A 24,286-nucleotide genomic window follows, 5' to 3' on the forward strand; every position below is an offset into this window, starting at 1 on the left:
TTCTTCAATTGCTACTTGCTTTAGCTTTTTTGTTTTTGGGCTATGTATTGCAAGAGTGCGGGTATAAAAAGTTGTAAGAATGCAGCACAAATGCAGTGCATTTTACATTGTACCTAAAATCCGACACATGCCGTGCATCTCCACCATCTCGTGCCAACAACGCTGCTTCCTAATTGGTGAAGTTCACATCTCCTGCTAGTTTATATCTTCCTATTAGGTGAATTAGTCTTTCCAAATTTTATTTTATTAGTTAACTGAATTTTGAAGCTCACCCATTTTTATCCAGTCAAGTCCATTCTAAAAAAGCATCATGAAAAATAGTTTGATTTGACTTGCAAGAATAGTTTCCTCTTGCAGAAGTTCATTTCTTATTGCTGGACAGTTCATATAATTGTGAAGTTCATTTAATTTGAAAAAAATGTATGAGCAAAATGATTTAAGCATTATTTAGTTGTCCAAAAAAAAATCCGGAGTAACTATCTGTGTTCGAGAAGTTCACTTTTCCTTGACAGGAAAAAACTTACTTTAAAAAATGGGATGATCGAAAATAATTGAACATTACTTAGTTATCCAAAAGAATCCTGAAAGTTAACCTTTCTTTCTCTGAGAAGTTCACCTTTTCTATTAGCATGATACAGTGATGGAGATGGCCTTGTCTATTAGCCTTTTTCATTAGCGAGTTAGTTTTACCAGTTTTTCAGACATAAAAGTAGTGCAATTCAGACATGGGAGCAAGCCAGTTCAATGTGCAGCCACGCCTCTCCAGGTTTGTGCTGGCCACGATTCTTCTTTTTACATGTTTTTTCATTTTCTGGCGATGAACTACCCAGCCACTTATTTGATCTTCTTCCTTGACGCTTCAGAACATCTCCATAGCTCTGATCCACTTCTAGGATGTATACTATGTGTAAAGAGAGTTCAGTTGGTAATATAGGGAAGTTCACTTTTGGTATTTTGGTCAACTGAACTACTACAGATCTTTGAATTTTGTTATTCAGTAATACTATGTGAACCAGATTGATTAAGAGTATTTAGCTTCAGAAATTGGTCACACAACTTGTGTCACACACTATTGTATTTGATGAAGCGGCAGTTCAAAAAGTCATGTTGTGCAGTTCACTAAGCGATGAACACTGAAATTCAGGAACATTTCAAACATATTTGTATATTCATAGTATAATTAGTTTGTATCTGCATTGCAGAGCTAGAGGGACTCGGGCCCATAGGAGATTCACTGTCTTATTGCTTTAGTTTACATCAACATTGCTTTTTTTATGTTCTGTCTGTACTGAAACCGAGCAACTTACTTTTTTTCTTTGGCTAAACGTGTAGTTAACAAATCTAAACTCTGTTTTCCTTGTTAGGATGTTCAGTTTGTACATGCGTGGAGTCCACTTTTGTCCAAAAAAGGTACTGTATATATTTTCCGAATTATGAAGGAGTGCAGCCCTGGGTTGATGTGTTGCGGGATATTGCTCATGGAGGTCTCATGTACAGTGCAATACCAACATCAGTCCACATTATTCATAGGGGCAGCTCACTTTATATTTTTCAGGAGTTCCTTTAGATATTCCTACTAGTAGGATTATCCATGAAGTTCATCTTTGATACTGCGGTTTAGTTCAGCGCATATTTGGCTACAGTTCACAGCGCATATTTGGCTGCAGTTCAGTTTACTATTTAGCATAGTTTGGTTCTTCCTCACTTGAAGATCAGAATAGTGTAGCTTCCATGTTTTAGTAGTAAATTGTGTGTAAAAATTAGCATTGGAAATTTGATTATTTTAGCAATGCTAATCTCTGTACTACATACTGGCATATATGAGCATATTTCTGAATGGAATTGCTAAATAAATAGTGGTGCAAGTAGGTAGGGCCATCAGACCACCTCACTTAGTTAAATTTTAACTTCTACCTTGACTCGGAATTCAATTTATGTACACAAATTGAAATTTTCTCAAGATGTGTGTATTGGCCGTGCTGCAATTCAAAATCCATATCGGCCAGCTGCCACTATGGGCCTTTTTTTCTGGTTAACTATGTGTGTGGGTGTTCATTTATCCAATACGTGAAGCTCACACTTATCCAATGTTTGTGCAGGTTGTTTGTGATGCTACATGTGATGTATTAAAAATGGACAGAGATGGTAAGATTACATCTGTAAGTACTGATTTGTCTGTAATTTTGCTTGATGTTTGGAACAAGTGCAGAGAATCCAAGTACGCTCCAGGTCATCTACTGCCTTAAACTGTATCTAAAAGGGCTTCCTTGATGCTGTCAACGCAAGATAGCCTCCCAATGCCACACCTACCTTGTCAGCTCGCCTCAATAAATGAAGCTTGGCGGTGTGCACAGCAGTGCTGATGTGAACCGGGATTGGCTCTTCCGCATGCGACGACATCTCTGCATCGACCCTCTCTCTCATATATCTGAACTTCATTTTTATGTAGAGAATCTCTAGACTTTAGTTCATTACAGGACGCAGTGTGTTACACTAGCAGTACATAAAAGTTTCTTCATGTATCAAAAAACAGAAGTTCATTTATATGGTGTAGAGTTGATGCGGTTGATATGAGAAACAAAGTTTACTTTGCTTAAAGCATATGTTCACCATTTATTTTTGGAGAGTTCATTTTGTGTCAGATGTTCACTTTTATCTGTCTATAGGTCCAGTTATTTTAGCCGTGAAGTTTACTTCATTGGTGATTTAAAAATACATTTTCTTACAGTGGGAAGTGGTAAGTTCATTCCTTCTTCATTCGGTAAGGTCGGAATGAAATTCATTTTTTGTCAAAAGAAGTTCAGTTCATCACTCAGGAAGATTACCGTCCAAATTTAAACACAAGTTTTGCTATTACAAAAACTAATTCAGCCTCGGCGGTAAACTTGTGTATTCCAGGCAATATACACTTTCAAGTTGAAATTTGTTTCTCTGGTTATGAAAGTTCACTTATTGTGATTTGGAAGATGACTACTTAGAAATGACAGCGGTTCACAATACAAAACTAGATTAGCTTCGATGTATGCAACTATGGAACATCAAACTGGGTGTCCAATTGTTTTTTTTATCTTTAGAAGCTCACTTTGTGAAACCAACGAGGTCCACTCTATAGAATAGCGTGAAAAACTTTAGAGTACAAAATCAGAATTTTACATATTTAAAATAAACTTTTTAGTTTAATGCAAATGCCACACAAGTTCGCCTCGAGCATATAACAATTGCATTTTTTTGTCACAGAGTTCACTCCGAACATGCCTTGAAGTTACGTATTGGGAAATTCATTCTTTTCTTGTTGCGGAGTTCATTTCGTTAACATTAAACCACGAAATACACAAAAGTTCAATCCACGAACATTACTAGTTCACTATATATAATATTGAAGTTCACTATGAAAAATAGGCCAAAATTAGGGAGAACTTTTCTTTTGGCTGGAAGTTCGCGCCGCCTATACCTAAAGTTCACATTATCGGGGTAGCACACTTCTTTGAATAGCCATTCTAGATGTCGAAGTAAGGTACACGACCAAGAGGAGATTTGTGTTCTTGTCACCCCTGAGCGCACCCAATAGCATAAATAAATTTGCAAATTTAATAAAATAGCTATTCAAGTAAAGGACGGAGAAAGTTCACCATGAACATAGGAGAAAGTTCACGATGAACATACTGGAAATTCGCTTTTGTTAAACTTCACTTTGTACCAGCGTGAAAGTTCACTTTGAACATGTAGGAAGTACATTTTGAGCATGCATGAAACTTTTATCCGCGATCGAAGTTCACTAACGGATATCGAGAAGTTCACTTTCATATTCGAGCAGCTCATGTACTCTATTTTACTGGACGGAAATCATATGCATAGAAATCGAACGTACAACCTCTTATCACGCAAATCGACCAGTGTCACGTACAATTATCACTAATATAACTCAATTAATACTCCAACACACCTCAATTCCACACCTAATCAATCTAGATGAGCCAATATGGAAATGTTGTCGTGTCGGCGTTATCTCTGATTTTACATATTTCTGAAATTAAACTAAAACCATTTGGAATTTGGAAAAATATTCAACATGAAAAATATGCACCTAATAAATATCTTTTCAACGCAATATTATTTGGAACATTCCGACAAGTGGTTCGGAAAGAAGCCCCAAAAAACAGTTCGAAAAAGCGAGAAGTTCGAAAAGCGCAATCACGTATTTTCAAATCTGCTCTAAAACTGTAAATAATTTATAAAAGTGTTCTTCATGAAAAAGGTGCGCCTATTCATCTTCCAACGGCATATCATACACATCAATCCGATAAACGGTTTGAAAACAAGAACCCCAAGACTGCACAAAAATAGAGAAATCCGCGAAAACGCTGTTTGATATATTTCAAGTTAGTTTTAAAAAGATACAGAATTTGGGAAAACAATGAACATGAAAAAGTTCTCAAATTTTCGTACGAATCCAACAGTATATTATACGCATCAATCCGATAAACGGTTTGAAAATCAACATGAAAATACTGTCCGCATGAACATGCAATTCTGGTATTCCGTCGAGAAGTTCACTAGGAAACACCCAGAAGTTCACTAGGAAACACGACCGCCGCCCCCACCACCTGCAGCGCCCAGGGCTTCCGCCGCCCCACCTCCCGCCTCCCGCGCCAAGCTCCTCCGGCGGCGCCCCAACCAAATCAAGTTCTGCAGATGTGAAAATTAAAAAAATCTCCGGAGTACAAAAAATCAGGAAGTTCACATCTACAAGACTCAGTAGTTCACATCTGCAGAATTTGGATGTTCACATACACGAAATTTGTAAGTTTAGAAAATTCTCCAGATTTCAAAAAATAAGGAAATTCACATCTGCAAAACTTGGAAGTTCACACTCGCAAAAAATACAGAAGTTCAGAAATTTTATCTAGAGTTTAAAAAATGGGAAATTCACATCCGCCGGAATTTAGAAGTTCACTTTCTCAGATTGGTGAAGTTCACTTTCGCCGAATTCAGAAGTTCAAAAGGCTGCTGCATCACTAAACATGAAAAATCGAAAGTTCACTTCGAACACAATAGAAGTTCACATTATTTTTGGAAGTTTACTTTGAACAAAGACAAACACAACTCGGAAGTTCAATTCGAACATGTGGAAGTTCGCAAAATATTTTCTGAAGTTCACTTGCCACCATCGGGAAGTTCACTTACCTCCGTATGAAATTTCACTCCCCGTATAGAAGTTCATATTTGAAATGGAAGTTCACTCCTTACAATGTTGAGGTCCGTCTGGAAGTTCAGATGCAGATAAGGGGAAGTTCAGATCTGTATCCAGAGAAAGTGCAGATGCGACAGTAGTTCGCTATATTTTCTGAAGTTCACTTCAAACTAGACTAAAGTTTCGGAAGTTCGCCCTGTACAATATTGAAGTCCGTCGGGAAGTTCAGATTCAGGGGAGAAGAAGTTCACATCCACAGAAGTTCGCTATAATTACATGCCTGAAACTTTTATACCGCGATCGGAAGTTCACTAACAGATATGAAGGAAGTTCAATTCTATATTCGAGCACCTCATACACTCTGTTTTTCTGGACGGAAATCATACGCATAGAAATCGTCCGTACAACCACAGATTGCGCAAATCGATCAACTCAACGTACAATTAGCACTAATATAACTCTACTAATACTCCAACATATCGCAATGCCACACCTAATCAATGTAGATGAGCCGATTTCGAAATGTTCTTGTGTCGGCGTTATCTTTACTTTAATGTATTTCTGAAATTAAACTAAAACCATTTAGAATTTGGAAAAACATTCAACATGAGAAAGATTCGCCTAATCAATATCTTTTCAACGCAATATCATTTGGAACATTCCGATAAATGGTTCGGAAATAAGCCCCAAAAACAGTTCGAAAAACCGAGAAGTTCAAAAAATGTAGTCACGTATTTTCAAATCTGCTCTTAAACTATAAAGAATTTAGAAAAGTGTTCTTGATGAAAAAGGTGCGCCTAGTCAGCACCTTTCCAACGGCATATCATACGCATCATTCCGATGAACGGTTTGAAAACTGGAACCCCAAAACTGTACAAAAATAGAGAAATTCGTGAAAACGTTGTTTTGTATATTTCAAATTAGTTTTAATCAATGTAGAATTTGGGAAAATGATGAACACAAAAAAGTTGCGAAATTTCCGTGCGAATCCAACGGTATATTATACGCATCAATCCAATAAGCGGTTTGAAAATCATCATGAAAATACTATCCGCGCGAACATGCAATTATGGTATTCCGTTGAGAAGTTCACTAGGAAACACCAGGAAGTTCAGAAAGGGTTCGAGAATAGTTATTCTCGAACCGGTTCGAGAATAGCAGACCCTCGTTAGGCCATGCATGCATATTAATTATATATATATATATATTGTGAGGCAAATTAATTAAAGTGTGTTTTCATTTCAGACCTTGTCAAAATTCAAGTTAATTAATTGAATTATCAGTAGTAATTATATAATTAATGAATCCCAATAATGTCTATATATATATGATCGATATAGGCCATATATATAAATTGGAGTTAATCTAGGGTTTACTAGCTATATATATATAGCAAGGTTTTATTAGATCGGGTTATTAGCTTGGGGTTATGTGTTTTAACGAGGGTTTGATTAGCTAAGGTTAGTTTTCTATATACGGTTTAGGGTTTAGGGTTAATGGCACATATATTTAATTAGAGGACGCGAGGACCCCTGGCCTGCTTGATGCACAATTAAGGTTCGTCGTTGGCCTATAGCTAGCTATATAGGGTTTTATGGTTTATTTAGAGGGTTTATGTGTTAGGGTTAATTATAACTTGTTGCGAATTAAAATACAACTTTTTTATTAGTGTGCTACACAATTAATCAAAACTCTAGCTAGATCGATCGAGTGTGCACATACATGCACTATTAGAGGCACCCGCCTTTGCGCGTAAAGTGCAAGCATAATGTGTGTCGTTGCTGGCCACCAATCGATAAAGAGAGAGATAGAGAGAGATTATTGAAATCGCCAAGAATGTTCAAATATATATATAAATATGCATGCATGGTAGGTCATGCATGCATGCACACTAATTATATATATATATATTGTGAGGCAACTTAATCAAAGTGTGTGTTTTCATTCGAGAACTTGTCAATATTCAAGTTAATTAATTTATCAGCGCTAATTATATAATTAATTAATGATTGAATCTCAGGGATGTTCGATCATACATGATCGATATAGGCCATATATATTAATTGGGGTTAATCTAGGGTTTGCTAGCTAGCTATATATATATAGAGCAGGTTTTTATTAGATCGGGTTATAGCTAGTATAGTTTGGGGTTATGTGTTTTAATTAAGTAGCCAGGTTTGATTAGCTAGGATGGGTTAGTTATATATATATATATGGTTTAGTTAGGGTTAATGTCACACTTAATTTAGAGGACCGCGAGGCCCCCCTGGCATGCGTGATGTGCAATTAAGTGTCATTTGGGGCCTATATATATAGAGAGCTAGAGCTAGGGTTTAGGGTTTATAGGGTTTAGGGTTTAGGGATTAGGGTTAAGGTTTAGGGATTAGGGTTTATGGTCTAGGGTCTAGGGTCATTAGGGTTAGGGTTGTTAGGGTTAGGGTTAGCTAGGGGTTATGGTTTAGGGTTTAGGGTTTAGTGTTTAGGGTCTAGGGGTTATGTGTTTTAAGTATGGGTTAGGGTTTAGGGTTTAGGGTGTTTAGGGTGTTTAGGGTTTAGGGACTAGGGTTTTAGGGTTTTAGGGTTTAAGGTTTAGAGATCATCGATCGAGTGCGCACACACATTATTAGAGGCACCCGCGCCTTCTGCGCATAAAGTGCATGCGTATATATGTGTGTTTTTTGGCCACCAACGATATATAGATCGAGAGAGAGAGAGAGATTGAAATCCCCAAGAATATGTTCAAATATATATTAAAATATATGCACGAATGATATGCAAGGTATGCCATGCATGCACACTAATTATATATATATTATGAGGCAACATAATCAAATGTGTTTTCATTCGAGAGAACTTGTCAAAATTCAAGTTAATTAATTTATCAGCGCTAATTAGTTGGTCGCCTGCTTGATGCGCAATTAAGTGTCGTTGGCCAATATATGTAGGGTTTAATTAGGGTTTAGGGTTTAGGGTTAGCTAGGGGTTAGGGTTAGGGTTAGGGTTAGGGTTTAGGGCCTAGGGTTTAGGGTTTAGTGTTTAATTTTTACGGTTTAGGGTTTAGTGTTTAGGGTTTAGGGTTAGGGTTTAGTGTTTAGGGTATAGGGTTTAGTGTTTAGGGTTTAGGGTTTAGTGTTTAGTGTTTAGGGTGTTTAGGGTGTTTAGGGATTAGGGATTAGGCATTAGGGTTTTAGGGTTTTATGGTTTAAGGTTTAGGGATCATCGATCGAGTGCGCACACACATTATTAGAGCCACCCGCGCCTTTGCGCATAAAGTGCATGCGTATATATGTGTGTTTTTTGGCCACCAACGATATATAGATCGAGAGAGAGATTGAAATCCCCAAGAATATGTTCAAATTAATATATATGAAAATATATGCACGAATGATATGCAAGGTATGCCATGCATGCACACTAATTATATATATATTATGAGGCAACTTAATCAAATGTGTTTTCATTCGAGAGAACTTGTCAAAATTCTAGTTAATTAATTTATCAGCGCTAATTAGTTGGCCTCCTAATTGATGCACAATTAAGTGTCGTTGGCCTATATATGTAGGGTTTAATTAGGGTTTAGGGTTTAGGGTTAGCTAGGGGTTAGGGTTAGGGTTAGGGTTTAGGGCCTAGGGTTTAGGGTTTAGTGTTTAGGGTATAGGGTTTAGTGTTTAGGGTATAGGGTTTAGAGTTTAGGGTTTAGGGTTTAGGTTTTAGTGTTTAGGGTTTAGTGTTTAGGGTGTTTAGGGTGTTTAGGGATTAGGGATTAGGGATTAGGGTTTTAGGGTTTTATGGTTTAAGGTTTAGGGATCATCGATCGAGTGCGCACACACATTATTAGAGGCACCCGCGCCTTTGCGAATAAAGTGCATGCGTATATATGTGTGTTTTTTGGCCACCAACGATATATAGATCGAGAGAGAGAGATTGAAATCCCCAAGAATATGTTCAAATTAATATGTATTAAAATATATGCATGAATGATATGCAAGGTATGCCATGCATGCACACTAATTATATATATATATATATATATTATGAGGCAACTTAATTAATCAAATGTGTTTTCATACGAGAGAACTTGTCAAAATTCAAGTTAATTAATTTATCAGCGCTAATTAGTTGGCCGATTGCTTGATGCGCAATTAAGTGTCGTTGGCCTATATATGTAGGGTTTAATTAGGGTTTAGGGTCTAGGGTTAGCTAGGGGTTAGGGTTAGGGTTAGGGTTAGGGTTATGGTTAGGGTTAGGGTTTAGGGTCTAGGGTTTAGTGTTTAGGGTTTAGGGTTTAGGGTTTAGTGTTTAGGGTTTAGGGTTTAGAGTTTAGGGTTTAGGGTTTAGTGTTTAGGGTTTAGGGTTTAGTGTTTAGGGTGTTTAGGGTGTTTAGGGATTAGGGATTAGGGTTTTAGGGTTTTATGGCTTAAGGTTTAGGGATCATCGATCGAGTGCGCACACACATTATTAGAGGCACCCGCGCCTTTGAGCATAAAGTGCATGCGTATATATGTGTGTTTTTTGGCCACCAACGATATATAGATCGAGAGAGAGAGATTGAAATCCCCAAGAATATGTTCAAATTAATATATATTAAAATATATGCACGAATGATATGCAAGGTATGCCATGCATGCACACTAATTATATATATATATTATGAGGCAACTTAATTAATCAAATGTGTTTTCATTCGAGAGAACTTGTCAAAATTCAAGTTAATTAATTTATCGGCGCTAACTAGTTGGCTGCCTGCTTGATGCACAATTAAGTGTCGTTGGCCTATATATGTAGGGTTTAATTAGGGTTTAGGGTTTAGGGTTAGCTAGGGGTTAAGGTTAGGGTTAGGGTTAGGGTTTAGGGTCTAGGGTTTAGTGTTTAGGGTTTACGGTTTACGGTTTAGTGTATAGGTTTTAGGGTTTAGGGTTTAGTGTTTAGGGTTTAGGGTTTAGTGTTTAGGGTATTTAGGGTGATTAGGGATTAGGGATTAGCGATTACGGTTTTAGGGTTTTATGGTTTAAGGTTTAGGGATCATCGATCGAGTGCGCACACACATTATTAGAGGCACCTGCGCCTTTGCGCATAAAGTGCATGCGTATATGTGTGTGTTTTTTGGCCACCAACGATATATATATAGATCGAGAGAGAGAGATTGAAATCCCCAAGAATATGTTCAAATTAATATATATTAAAATATATGCACGAATGATATGCAAGGTATGCCATGCATGCTCACTAAATATATATATATTATGAGGGAAGTTAATCAAATGTGTTTTCATTCGAGAGAACTTGTCAAAATTCAAGTTAATTAATTTATCAGCGCTAATCAGTTGGCATTCTGCTTGATGCGCAATTAAGTGTCATTGGCCTATATATGTAGGGTTTACTTAGTGTTTAGGGTTTAGGGTTAGCTAGGGGTTAGGGTTAGGGTTTAGGGTTTAGGGTTTAGTGTTTAGGGTTTAGGGTTTAGTGTTTAGGGTTTAGGGTTTAGTGTTTAGGGTTTAGGGTTTAGTGTTTAGGGTGTTTAGGGTGTTTAGGGATTAGGGATTAGGGATTAGGGTTTTAGTGGTTTTATGGTTTAAGGTTTAGGGATCATCGATCGAGTGCGCACACACATTATTAGAGGCACCCGCGCCTTTGTGCATAAAGTGCATGCGTATATATGTGTGTTTTTTGGCCACCAACGATATATATATATAGATCGAGAGAGAGAGATTGAAATCACCAAGAATATGTTCAAATATATATTAAAATATATGCACGAATGATATGCATGGTAGACCATGCATGCACACTAATTATATATATATATATATATATTATGAGGCAACTTAATCAAATGTGTTTTCATTCTAGAGAACTTGTTAAAATTCAAGTTAACTAATTTAGCATCGATAATTATATAATTAATTAATGAATCTCTGGGAGATGTTATTCAACATGATCGATATAGGCCATGCATGTATATATTAATTGGTGTTAATCTACGGTTTGCTATAGCTAGCTGCTATATATAGAGCATGTTTTTATTAGATCGGGTTATAGCTAGTATAGTTTAGGGTTATGTGTTTTAATTAAGTAGGGTTTGATTAGCTATGGTTAGTTATATCAGTGCTAATGGAAACTAGTGCACATTAGAGGAACCCATGCACACGTGTTGGCCATCTATGTATAGTTTGAATCCCAATAATGTTCATACATGATAGGCCATATGTGAATCAAAATTTTCTTCCAAGAACTTGTCAAGATTCAAATTTATCGGTGCTAATGGAAACTAGTGCGCACTAGACGAGCCCCTTGCACAAGTGCTGGCCATTACATATAGTTTAAATCTCAAGAATGTTCATACATGATAGGCCATATGTGCAAAGGAATTTTTTTCCCGTGAACTTATCAAAATTCAAGTTTATCGGTGCAAATGGAAACTAGTCCAAAAAATTACATAGAGGTCCAAAAGAACTAGACAATAACTAATACGACCTGCAACTTTACAAAAAGGACCCCAAAACATATAGAAGAAAAGCAATCGAGTCCTTCTCGACCGCACATCAGATCTCTGCTCCGCATCCTTTCCAGCAACTCCGTCGCCGGGGACGCACCACTTGGGACGGTGTCGCCGGTAGTCGCCAGGACGAAGGAGAAGAAGGGCCTCAGCAACGGCATATTGGCTCTGAGAAGGGCCGCTGAAAGGCCAAGATGTTCACGGGCAAGACAGATGATGCCGTCGTATGCCCCGAGCTTGTGAACGTTAGCAGCTTGACTTCCCCATTGGCCAGATCTGAAGCACTGACCAAAGCAAGCCTCACCGTTAGCGCCATCACCTTGATGGCACCAGATCGGGGTTTGGCCGGCAAGATCCGCCAGATCTGATCCGCCAGATTCACCATAGGCCAGATCTGAAGCCGATGACGAGATCCCCGACTGCATTGCGCCATTCTGCTAATCGGAAACACTGGATCTAAGCTTACAACAACACTAACTCCCTTGGATCCAAATTAGCTAACTCAACTTTGCTTATCTAAATATGGATGTATCCACACATGTTTTTACTCTAGATACATACACATCTAAGGAAAGTTGAATCAATTAATTTAGATCGGAGGGTGTACGATATACAGAGAGAAGTCGGCCTCGTCTCCGGCCGGCGAGGCCGCCGGAGAGAAGGGGGAGAGGAACCGGGGGAGTGGGAGAGACTCGAGAGAGAAAGAGAAGAGGAAGAAATGAGAGCTCCCTGGGGAAGAACATTATTTTTGTCGTTCTGCTCGTAGCTTGAAACTGAATATTTCGGCCGCGTGCCAAATCATCCCGCTGCATCCATTCGAAAATCCCGTGACCAGTTTTACCCTTTTAACCCTGGTCCGGAAGCTACAACCCACCGACCATGGAGGGCTCATTCGGTATCAATGAAATATCTTGCCTAGATCCCGAACCCTCCCCACAGGCCCACACCCACCCACCAACCATTCGCCCCATTCGCTCAAAAATACTCTCACACGCCAAAGCTCTGACTCTCTACAGTACTAGATCTGCTTCGTGATGACCCACAAGTATAGGGGATCGCAACAGTCTTCGAGGGAAGTAAAACCCAATTTATTGATTCGACACAAGGGGAGACAAAGAATACTTAGAAGCCTTAACAGCGGAGTTGTCAATTCAGCTGCACCTGGAAACAGACTTGCTCGCAAGAGTTTATCAGTAGTAACAGTTTTATAGCAGTAGCAGTAGTGAAATAACAGTAGCAAAGTAACAGAGACAGCAGTAGTGATTTTAGTAAACAGCAGGATTAAAATACTGTAGGCACGGGGACGGATGACGGGCCACTACTAGGGAAAGGCCCATTGCCGGCGCACCTAAAACCCCCATTGCCGGCGCACCACGAGCCCGCCGGTGCGAACGCGCCGGTGATAAACGGACACTGCCGGCGCACCAGGCTGTGCGCCGGCGATATATCAGCTACTGCCGGCGCACCACCCTGCTTCGCCGGCAAAGATCTATTCCACCGGCGCACAATCAGGTGCGCCGGCAGTAGTGCATCCAGCACTGGCGCATGCCACGTGCGCCGGCAATGTTTCATTTAGGTGCGCCGGCAATTAATTCGAAAATTCTTTTTTCCACTTTTTTCCAGCATATTACAATACAATTTTGACAGCAGTATATATTTACAACGCAGTTCATATTTATACAGTATTACATGCAATATGAGAAGCACATAGAGAGCCAAGTTTCATTTCGGTATCAGTACACAAATACGCAAGTCTCGTTTCGGAATGTGTTGATTCATACAACACATGTGCATATGCAACACCGAACGGCGAAGTTTCACAAAGTTAGAAGTCTTGGTACATAGTCGTCACAAGTATCGTCATACACCTCACAATGTAGGTCCTAACCTAAACTAGAATCACATAGAACATGACCAACATGGTCATGACCATCATCACGAAGGCCATGGTCTTCATCCGGTTCCTCCTCATGTCCCTCATCTCTCCCGCTAGATAACGAGCGTATCTTCCTTCCGCCTCCACCCTAGTGGGGTATCCCTTGTAGCTGTTGCCGCTGAAACGGTGCACCTGTCTCCGACAGTCCTCCCAGTCGTCGTAGACTCCAGGAACCCTCCCCTTGTACACGACATATGTCGTCGGCATCTCCATTCACAAGACAAGTAAAACGTTAGTACCAATGCAATGAACAAGTGCCAACTCAAATAAGAGACAAGTAGTATGAACTAAATAGCATGTGCCTCATACTTTGTTGGTCGAAATAAATAATAACATACAGGGATGGGGTCAGTGAGGCTAGGTAGGATGCACAATAGATTGATATTTGTGGCCATCACACCAAGCCTCACTGGCCCCACCCCGGAGTGTACAAGTGACCGAACATTTTAATCATCGGCCAATGCAATTAAGAAGTGCGAACTCAAATAGAAGACAAGTAGTACGAATTAAATAGCGTGCCTCATACTTTGTCGGTCGAAACAAATATTAACATCCAGGGATGGAGTCAGTGAGGCTAGGTAGGATGCACAATAGATTGATAATTGTGGCCGTCGCACCAAGGCTCATCGGCTCCACCCCGAGTGTACGATTGACCGAACATTCTAATCATCGGCGAACTCCAAATACGAGGCAAGTAGTGGTCGAGTAAATGCAAATAATTATTAAGCTATGTACGCCATAATCTTGAAATATATAGCAAAGTAAATGAAACTACAGACACATGTTCACATGCACATTCATACAACTAAATAAAAGCAACTAGTCGATTCTATGGGAATATATAACAATTATTACGAGTACGGAAGTTCAAGGACATATCGTTCAAGCTTTAGCAAGTGTTCCCGTCGTAGGATCAGGTTGTACGCCTAGGGGGGAATGGACGGCAGCCCTCAAGCGAGTTGAACGGCCTCTCATCACGCGACATCTCCAAGCGGAGGTCTATCTCGTCATTAGGTGGTAGACCATAGCCGTAGAAGAACTCGCTGCACCTATTGTTGACATCCTGCAGGATTATCGTGCAAATGAACTGCTGGATGCGACCCCAGCTTCTTTCTAATCTCTCTATCGGGGACATCCGCCATGTTTGCAAACCTGTTTCGAGATTATCTGGCAGCAACATGTCATCTGCCGACTTTATGTACTCATGCCTATTAAGGATGGCGTAACACCCGTCAATCCCATTATCGGGCGTCGATCGCCCGAGGCGGGGAAGTTGGTTGTGTGGGTTAAGACGAAGCCTCCTCGGGATTTCCTCTCTACTTTGAGGGGGCCTGCCTTGTTGGCGAAGCCGGTGAGAGCATCATTGAGAAGGGCCCTGATGTGGGAGTAGTCTTTCTTGCGGTCCCTACCCGAGTCGAGATAGACTGCATGCGAGTGTTGCGGGTGCATGACGATGAGGGTGCAGAACTTGTCTCTGCGGAAAACACACGGATTAACCTTTGGAAATGCAAATGGAGATATAGGATAGAATGGTGATGGGGGACTAGCGAGTGATTACTTACTCGGGGAAGTAAGGGATGAGAATGGCGCCCTTCTTAATGTTCGCCAAAGATGAAATCCTCGACCTCTTTGGGTGGCAATCGCGCGATCCCCAGGGTTGCAGATGATGCTCTCCCGCATATAGAAGGGGTCCATGATCGCGATGGTCGGCGTCCCCTCCTTAACAATCTGGGAAGACATGCTAAGAGCAACTAGGCGAACCACACTAAAGTGGAGCGCTTGCATGCGATAGATGCTGAAGATGTCGTTGAACCGGATGAAGCACAAGTCCGCGGGGTACTTCTCGACAAAGTTCATGCCAGTTGGCACCTTCGCCACGAAGAGAGGGTAACCAGGATCTTTTGATTTGAGAAGAAGGTTCTCCACATGCAAGACAGTCTCATGCAAGCTCCTCATATCCGGGGTGAGTTTCTTCACGACATGCTCCGGCAGCATCGGTTGACCCAAGTGATGCAGAGGTCGCCAATTGTTTGGCAACTTGTCAAGGAGTGGGACCTTGTCCTTGGATTTGGCCGCCGCCGCCTTGTCTTGGGCGTCCTTCTTATTTGCCCTCTTCCTCTTCTTGGGTTGTAGTGCTGGACCATCCATCGCCGTAGTGGCCGTAGCACGGAGTGTGTTTGGGCTCAACATATTTAAATGAACCATGTACTGCTAGCAAATTTTATTAACTAAACCTACTAAATTATTTTGACCAGAGAACCATCATATTATTATGAACATACCTAAGAAACATGAACCTAGCTAGCTACTTCATTTGCATTTCATCTAAACCAACTAAACCAACATATATAAAGTTCATTTTCAACTTGATTCCAGTAGCATAAGCATGAACCAGAGAACCATGTACATCATTTTTATTTTGTTTTAAATGAAACACAGAATGAATTGAACCCTAAAGTGTTCATTTCATCATTTTTTAAATGAACCAGAAAGCATTATTGCTATATCAACCAGCCAACATCTAGAGAATTTATAGAATTTAAATGAACCAGAGAGCATTGTCATAGAAGGCACTACATTTATAGAATTTCAGGCAGCCAACATTTAATAGCATTGCCATAGAAGGCACTACATTTAAATGAACCAGTAGCAATTTATTTTAGTGCTCTCTCAAAATTTCAAACCAGAGAATGAATATGAGTGCATTTCATCATTTTCTACTGCATTTCATCATTTGCTACTGCATTTCATCATTTTATGAACCCTGATTACTGCATTTCATCATGAGCACAACATTGAGTAAAACTAACTAATCAACCTAAGTACTTAACTCATATAGACAATGATGTGCTTAATTTTTCAAATTTGAACTTCAAAATTGACTCTTTCACCTGCTATTGCATTTATTTAATTCTTTAACATGAATATATAGCAAATTGAGCATGAGCAGTAGCAAATTGAAATCAAATTGAGCATGAGCAGTAGCAAATTGAGCATGAGCAGTAGCAAATTGAGCATGAATATATAGCAAATTGAGCATGAGCAGTAGCAAATTTGCAAGGGTACAGGGCATCAAATCAAATTTTCTATGAGTAATACAAGAATCGGCGCAAGATCGAATTCAACTACTGCAAGAACAACGGCGCAGAGAGAGGGAAGGAAGAGGGGGATGGAGAGGGAAGGAAGAGGGGGATGGAGAGGGGAAGGAAGAGGGGAAGGGAGAGAGGTTCTTACCAACGGCGATGGCCGGCGACGCCTGCTGCTCCTCTCCGCGACGGTGGCCGGCGATGGTGGCGCGCAACGGCCTCCTCCTCCTCTCCGCGACGGTGGCCGGCGCGTGACGCCCTCCCCCTCCTCTCCGCGGCGACGCCCTGCTCCTCCTTGCGTGGCGGCTCCGGCGTGCTGCGAGGTCGACGACGGCGCAGGGGCGGTGCTAGGGTTCGGCGTGTGCTAGGGCACGTGAGATTGTGACTGGTGGGAAGAGGATCGACACACGCGGTGCGGCTAAGTCCCACGTATAGCCGGACCCATGTTATTGCCGGCGCACCACCTGTTTGGTTCGCCGGGGACAACTCTACCCCCGGCGAACCAAACAGGTGGTGCGCCGGCAATAACATGGGTCCGGCTATACGTGGGACTTAGCCCCCACCAGCCCCTGGCTGGCCATTTCCTTTTCTATTTTACTTTTACTTTTTCTTCATTTCTTTATTTGTTTTCACTTTATTTTATGTTTATTTTCTTTCCTCCCAAATCATATACAAAAAATGAGTTATGCATTATATTTATGTTCTTATCTTTTTAAGATAATAACAAAGCAATATGCATGAGTTATGTAAAAACATGAAGATATGAGTTATATATACATGCATGCATAAAATATTGACCAACACAAATCCTATACTATTTTTTTCCTTTTCTAAAACATTTCCTTTTTCTATTTTATTTTATTTTTCTTCTTTTCTTTATTTCTTTTCACTTTCTTTTATGTTTATTTTCTTTTCCCACAAATCCTATACTATTTTTTTCCTTCTCTTTTCAAGATAATAACAAAGCAATATGAGTTAATTAGGCATTACAAAAAAATATGAGTTATATATACATACACAAAATATTGACCAACACAATATTAATTAGTCATACATAAAATATTGGCCATGACCATATGAGTAGTTATGAATTACACAAAATATGAGTTATAGTTTGCAAATAAATTTTTACATCATCGATTGAGAAGAGTGTTTCGCTTTCTTCTTGCTTTTCTTGCTCGTCGTTGAATAATTTAGCCCCGTGTCGTGACTTCTTCTTTTGAAGGGTCGACCTGACCTCGGTAGCGTGGTCCTGCTTCTTCTTGTGGTGTATGTTGTGTCTTCATCCTCGGATTCTTCCATCATTGGGTCTCCGACTTGTCCTTCGAAGTCTTCCTCGTTGGCGACTCCATCCATTCCGACGATGGTCCTCTTGCCTCTCCTCACGATAACACGGCTAGGCCTGGATGGGTCGGTTATGAAGAAGCATTGGTGCACGTGTTACGCCGTACCCATGGCTCATTCTGCGCGGTGGCGTTCGTGGATTTTGATTTGTTGGCTTCGGGTAGAAACATGGTGGTGAAATACCGGTCTTCTTTTCTGACGCTCTTAGCCCATCTGATACGGAACATCGGCACTTTCTCCCCAGCGTAGCTAAGCTCCCAGATTTCCGCGATTCTTCCGTAGTATCTAGTCTTTACGTCACCCGTCCAGGAATCCATCGTTACCCCTGAGTTCTGGTAAACACTGTTCTTGTCTTTTTCTTCCGTGTAGAATATGTACCCGTTGATATCGTACGCTTGGTAAGTCATGATGTTGGGCGCGGGGCCATGTGACAAGGCCAATACTAGTTTATCCTTGTCAGAATCCATTGGTGGGGGATTAGCATCAATGTGGTCTTTGAACCAGCGCGCGAAAGAGGAGTTGTGCTCTCTGTATATTTCTGCTTCCGTCATCATCGGCTTGCCACTGTTCTCTATCATGGTTTTGTGCTCTTTCAACCAAGGATCGATCAAGTCAATGTGTTGTAGCGCTACTAAGTTGGCCCTGTCAAAGTCGGCACTCCGACCAGACATGTGCACGTGCAGTTCCTTCCTTCCATTTTTGTGGCCTACTCCCTCGAACCTACAGAGGTACTTGTTTTGAGGCAAACCAACAGGGTCCTCGATGTCTAGATAATTCGTGCAGAAAGAGATGCACTCTTCGGTGAGCCAGCCCTGTACGATGCTTCCATCTGGATGTGACCTGTTATGAACGTATCCTTTAATGACCCCATTCATTCTTTCAAACGGCATCATGTTGTGTAAGAATGCCGGCCCTAGACTGACGATATCATCCATGATATGGACCAACAGATGGACCATCACGTCAAAGAATGCAGGCGGGAAGTACATCTCCATCTCAGATAGGATCACCACGATCTCTTCACGGAGCCTTGCGAGTTTCTTCACGCTTATCGACTTCCGAGTTATGACGTCGAAGAAGTTACTGAGCCCGATCAGCGTTGCACGGACATGGTCATCCATTATACCTCGGATTGCAACCGGAAGAATCTGCGTCATCATCACGTGACAGTCATGAGACTTCATGCCGCTGAAGTTTCGTTTCTTGGGGTCAGGTATCTGCTTATTAGCCCGGAGTAACCGAAGGGCACTCGACTCCTACAAGGCAATTGAAAAATTGATCGACCTCGGCCGGACTAAAAGTGAAGCAGAGGGGGACCGGTAATAGTCTGGCTGCTTAATCCTTTTGCGCTTCTGACCGCCGTCCGCCTCCTCCTCCGACTGTCCCTCTTGGGCCGGCGGGATCTGAAGCTCTTCCCTGATGCCCAAAACTTTCAGGTCCTGTCTTGCTTTCGGCCCATCTTTGGTCCGGTCCGGCATGTTGAGAAGAGTGCCAAGCAAGCTCTCGCACACGTTCTTTGTAATATGCATGACATCAAGGCAAAGTGAGGTGTATCGAGAATTTTCCAAGACGGCAAGTCCCAAAACACGGACCTCCTTTTCCATACACCAATGAGCGGCGTCGTTTCCTTTTTCTTCTTCTTCTCTCCAGGCTTTTGACGAATCTTTCCCGGCGCAGGGCACTCCTTCCAACCTTTCAGTAATGTATCGATCTCTTCGCCGCTCTTCTTACGTGGAGGTCCTCGGGGTTCATTTTTAGCATCGATCAGATCTCCACGCTTTCTCCTCGGGTCAGTTTTATGTAGCCACCTTCGATGCCCCATGTAAACTGTTTTCGAAGAGCCATCCTTACCAAGCTGCAAAAACATCGTCTCTTCCATGCACACGACACATGCCTTGTGTCCATGGCACACCGCACGAAATGTAACCGTATCCGAGGTAGTCCTGCACCGTCGTGATCAACGCGGCTCTCAAAGGGAAATATTCTTCCGCGACGGCGTCCCATGTATCTACCCCTTCCTCCGCCCACAACGTTTCAAGCTCCTCCTTTAATAGTTCGAGATACATGTTGATATCGTTTCCTGGCTGTGTCGGCCCTTGAATTAGCATACTCATCTGTATGTACTTCCTCTTCATGCACAGCTAGGGCGGGAGGTTGTAGATCCATACAAACACGGGCCATGTGCTATGTGTGCTGCTCTGGTTTCCGAACGGATTGAATCCGTCCGTGCTCGCACCCAACCTGATGTTTCTGGGATCTGCCCCAAAACTTCCGAATTCATTGTCTAATGCTTTCCAGCGGCTTGCATCCGAAGGGTGCGTCAAAGACCGGGTGCTCAATCCGCTCTTTATCATTCAACACTGCCTCCTTTCTTTCTGCGTGCCAGCGCATGAGCTTTGCTTCCTTGCGGTCCGCGTAGAACCGTTGAAGCCGGGGGGCGAGCGGGAAGTACCACACAACTTTCCGAGGAGCTTTCTTCTTCCCTTTCTTGTACCGTTCAGCTTCACACACAGGACATTTGGTCTTGTCCATGTGCTCCTTGCGATACATGATACAGTCGTTGATGCAGGCGTGATACTTTTCGTGGGGTAAGTCGAGAGGGCACGTGATTCTCTTGGCCTCGGCTAGACTACCAGGACACGTGTTCCCGGCAGGAAGGAGATCTTTCATGTATTCCAGGATGTCGTCGACGCTTGTGTCCGTCCATCCGTGTTTCGCCTTCATCTGCAGCACATCGAGAGCTACTCTCAAGCGAGACTCCCCCAACCCGCGACCTGAGTCGTACAACGGAGTATTCGAGTCTATCTCGAGTTGCTCAAGCTTTGATTTCCGCTTGGCGCCTTTCGTCTTTCGAGAAGCAGATCTTGAAGATGAGGGTCCCGCACGACTGAAGCTAGCGGCACCTCTTCGTCGTCGTCAAGGTTATTGTCGTCGTCAAGGTTATCGTCATGTGCGACAAACTCTTCATCGTCATCAGTATCATGATGCCCTCCTTCTTGCCGGCCATTTTTACCACCTGCCGCCGTCGCCCCATTGACCTCCGCGCCATCATCACTCATCCATTGAGTGTGTCCATGCATGAAACCATTAGTGAGCAGGTGCCCCTGCAACTTGCCTGAATACGGGTCAAACCATTTCCCTCGTTTGCATCTCCGGCACGGACACAATACCTCCGTGCGGTTATTTTCATACATGTCGATGATCGCGTGTTTCAGATATCTCATCACGATGCTTTCACTCATCTCGATAACCATTATCGCCTGCATGGTAAGATTACATAATTCATTAGAACCATGCATCCGTCGGTAGTTTTCACGGAAAATTTCGGCATGACCTTCCTACACGGTAGGACATAGGAGCGCCAGAAATGTGCCGAAACGGAAACTTGAAGAATCAACATTTCGGCGCAACGTTGGCAACTCATTTTCAACGCCAACACACACACAAGCACAAGCACAACATATATATATGCCACACACGAGAGCTTTTCTTCAAATGTCCAACATACATCAATTTCATTCCTTAATTTGTTCATTAATCACCTATTTGTTTGATATATTCGTCGATAAGATCGAGACGACGCGCCGCGACAATGGCGTATGGAAGCCGACTTTCTAGATCTAGATCTAGATTGAGCGGTCAATGCGGGATAGTAGATCTAGATCTACATAGGGGGATGTGGGAGATGCATGTAGGAAGGGAAGATTTGCTCAAAAATTTTGATTTTGTTTGGTCAAATTGGTGAAATTGGGGATAGAAATGGGCAAAAATGAGCTGGGTTGGGAGAAGGCTCGGGTTTGTGTGGAGAAGTGGAGTGTAGTGAGTGTGTGAGTGAGTGGGCTCTGGTTGGTGGCTGAAATAACTGCCAGTTTATTGCCGGCGCACCTGGACCATGGTGCGCCGGCAACATATACCCCTTTCGGCTATATCACCCCCGGGCCAGGCCCAAGAATCATTGCCGGCGCACCGGCCCAGGGGTGCGCCGGCAATAGCAAATTTTCCACCGGCGCACCACTGGGCCGGTGCGCCGGCAATGATTCTTGGGCCTGGCCCGAATCGGCCTGGGCCATGCCAGGAAATAGCGCCGGCGAGCCTTTCCCCGAGATGCGCCGGCAGTACCCCTTCATCGCCGGCGCGGCTGAAATGTGGTGCGCCGGCAATGCTTTCCACCGGCGCATGCACAAGGTGGTGCGCCGGCACCACTTGCCTCCACCTATAGGCTTTTCCCTAGTAGTGGGCGTTGCATGGATGAGAGAAACTCATGTAACAATCATAGCAGGGCATTTGCAGATAATAATAAAATGGTGTCCAAGTACAAAGCAATCAATAGGCATGTGTTCCATATATAGTCGTGCGTGCTCGCAATGAGAAACTTGCACAACATCTTTTGTCCTACCAGCCGGTGGCAGCCGGGCCTCAAGGGAAACTACTGGATATTAAGGTACTCCTTTTAATAAAGTACCGGAGCAAAGCATTAACACTCCGTGAACACATGTGATCCTCACATCACTACCATTCCCTCCGGTTGTCCCGATTTCTGTCACTTCGGGGCCATCGGTTCCGGACAGCGACATGTGTATACAACTTATAGGTAAGACCATAAACAATGATTATCTTCATGAAACAATAACATGTTCAGATCTGAGATCATGGCACTCGGGCCCTAGTGACAAGCATTAAGCATAACAAGTTGCAACAATATCATCAAAGTACCAATTACGGACACTAGGCACTATGCCCTAACAATCTTATGCTATTACATGACCAATCTCATCCAATCCCTACCATCCCCTTCGGCCTACAGCGGGGGAATTACTCACACATGGATGGGGGAAACATGGCTGGTTGATGGAGAGGCGTTGGCGGTGATGGCGGCGATGATCTCCTCCAATTCCCCGTCCCGGCGGAGTGCCAGAACGGAGACTTCTGGCTCCCGAGACGGAGTTTCGCGATGTGGCGGCGTTCTGGAGGTTTTCTGGCGACTTCGACTTCTCCCCGTGCGTTTTTAGGTCGAGGCCGATAAATAGTCCGAAGGAGGGCGTCGGAGGCCGGCCGAGGGGGCCACACCACATGGCCGCGCGGGCCCCCCCTGGGCCGCGCCGCCCTATGGTGTGGGGCCCTCGGGCCTCCACCTTAATTGTCCTTCTGGCTCCGTCAGTATTCTTGGAAAATAGGGCCTTCTGCATAAATTCCGAGGATTTTTCCGAAAGTTGGATTTCTGCACAAAAACAAGACACCAGAACAGTTCTGCTGAAAACAGCGTTAGTCCGTGTTAGTTGCATCCAAAATACACAAATTAGAGGCAAAACAATAGCAAAAGTGTTCGGGAAAGTAGATACGTTTTGGACATATCAACTCCCCCCAAGCTTAGCTTATTGCTTGTCCTCAAGCAATTCAGTTAACAACTGAGCGATAAAAGAACTTTCACGAACACATTTGCTCATATGATGTATATATTCTCATGCTATGGCTAATACTTAAGCAGTTCATAATGAGACACATGCAAATAAGATCATCTAACAGCTATGTCAATCATGAAGAGGTACCAACAATTAATAATAAGCATCATGAATCATGTATATAAGCAAGATTGCAATGTTCATAAGAGAGTATGATAAAGTGGTATCTCGCTTGCCTGTATTTGATCGGCAAAACATAAATGCCCGGGCACCTCTGGAGTTCATAGAAAGACTAGAAGTAGTGATTGTCAAAAGATAAATGCATCAAAGTTATACCACAATCAATCATATTTTGAGACAAGCATATTATACTAAGAATGACAGTTGTGCTCTCAAGATAGTGCTCAAAGAAATAATGGAGACACAACATAAAAGTAAAAGATTGACCCTTCGCAGAGAGAAGCAGGGATTAACATGCGCTAGAGCTTTTCATTTTTATAAAGACAGGAGTAAAATTATTTTGAGAGGTGTTTGTTGTCGTCAACGAATGGTAATGGGTACACTAACTACCTCGCCAACCGGACTTTCAAGAGCGGCTCCCATGAATTATTGCATATTTATTTGGCACTCCTTCCAACCTTTCTTACACAAACCATGGCTAACCGAATCCTCGGGTGCCTGCCAACAATCTCATACCATGAAGGAGCGCCTTTTTATTTTAGTTTTATTATGATGATGACACTCCCCCCAACCTTTGCTTACACAAGCCATGGCTAACCGAATCCTTCGGGTGCCGTCCAACAATCACAAACCATGGAGGAGTGTCTATTTAAG

This window comes from Lolium perenne, chromosome 3 (genome assembly GCF_019359855.2).
Source record: "Lolium perenne isolate Kyuss_39 chromosome 3, Kyuss_2.0, whole genome shotgun sequence".
NCBI classification, from domain to species: domain Eukaryota; kingdom Viridiplantae; phylum Streptophyta; class Magnoliopsida; order Poales; family Poaceae; genus Lolium; species Lolium perenne.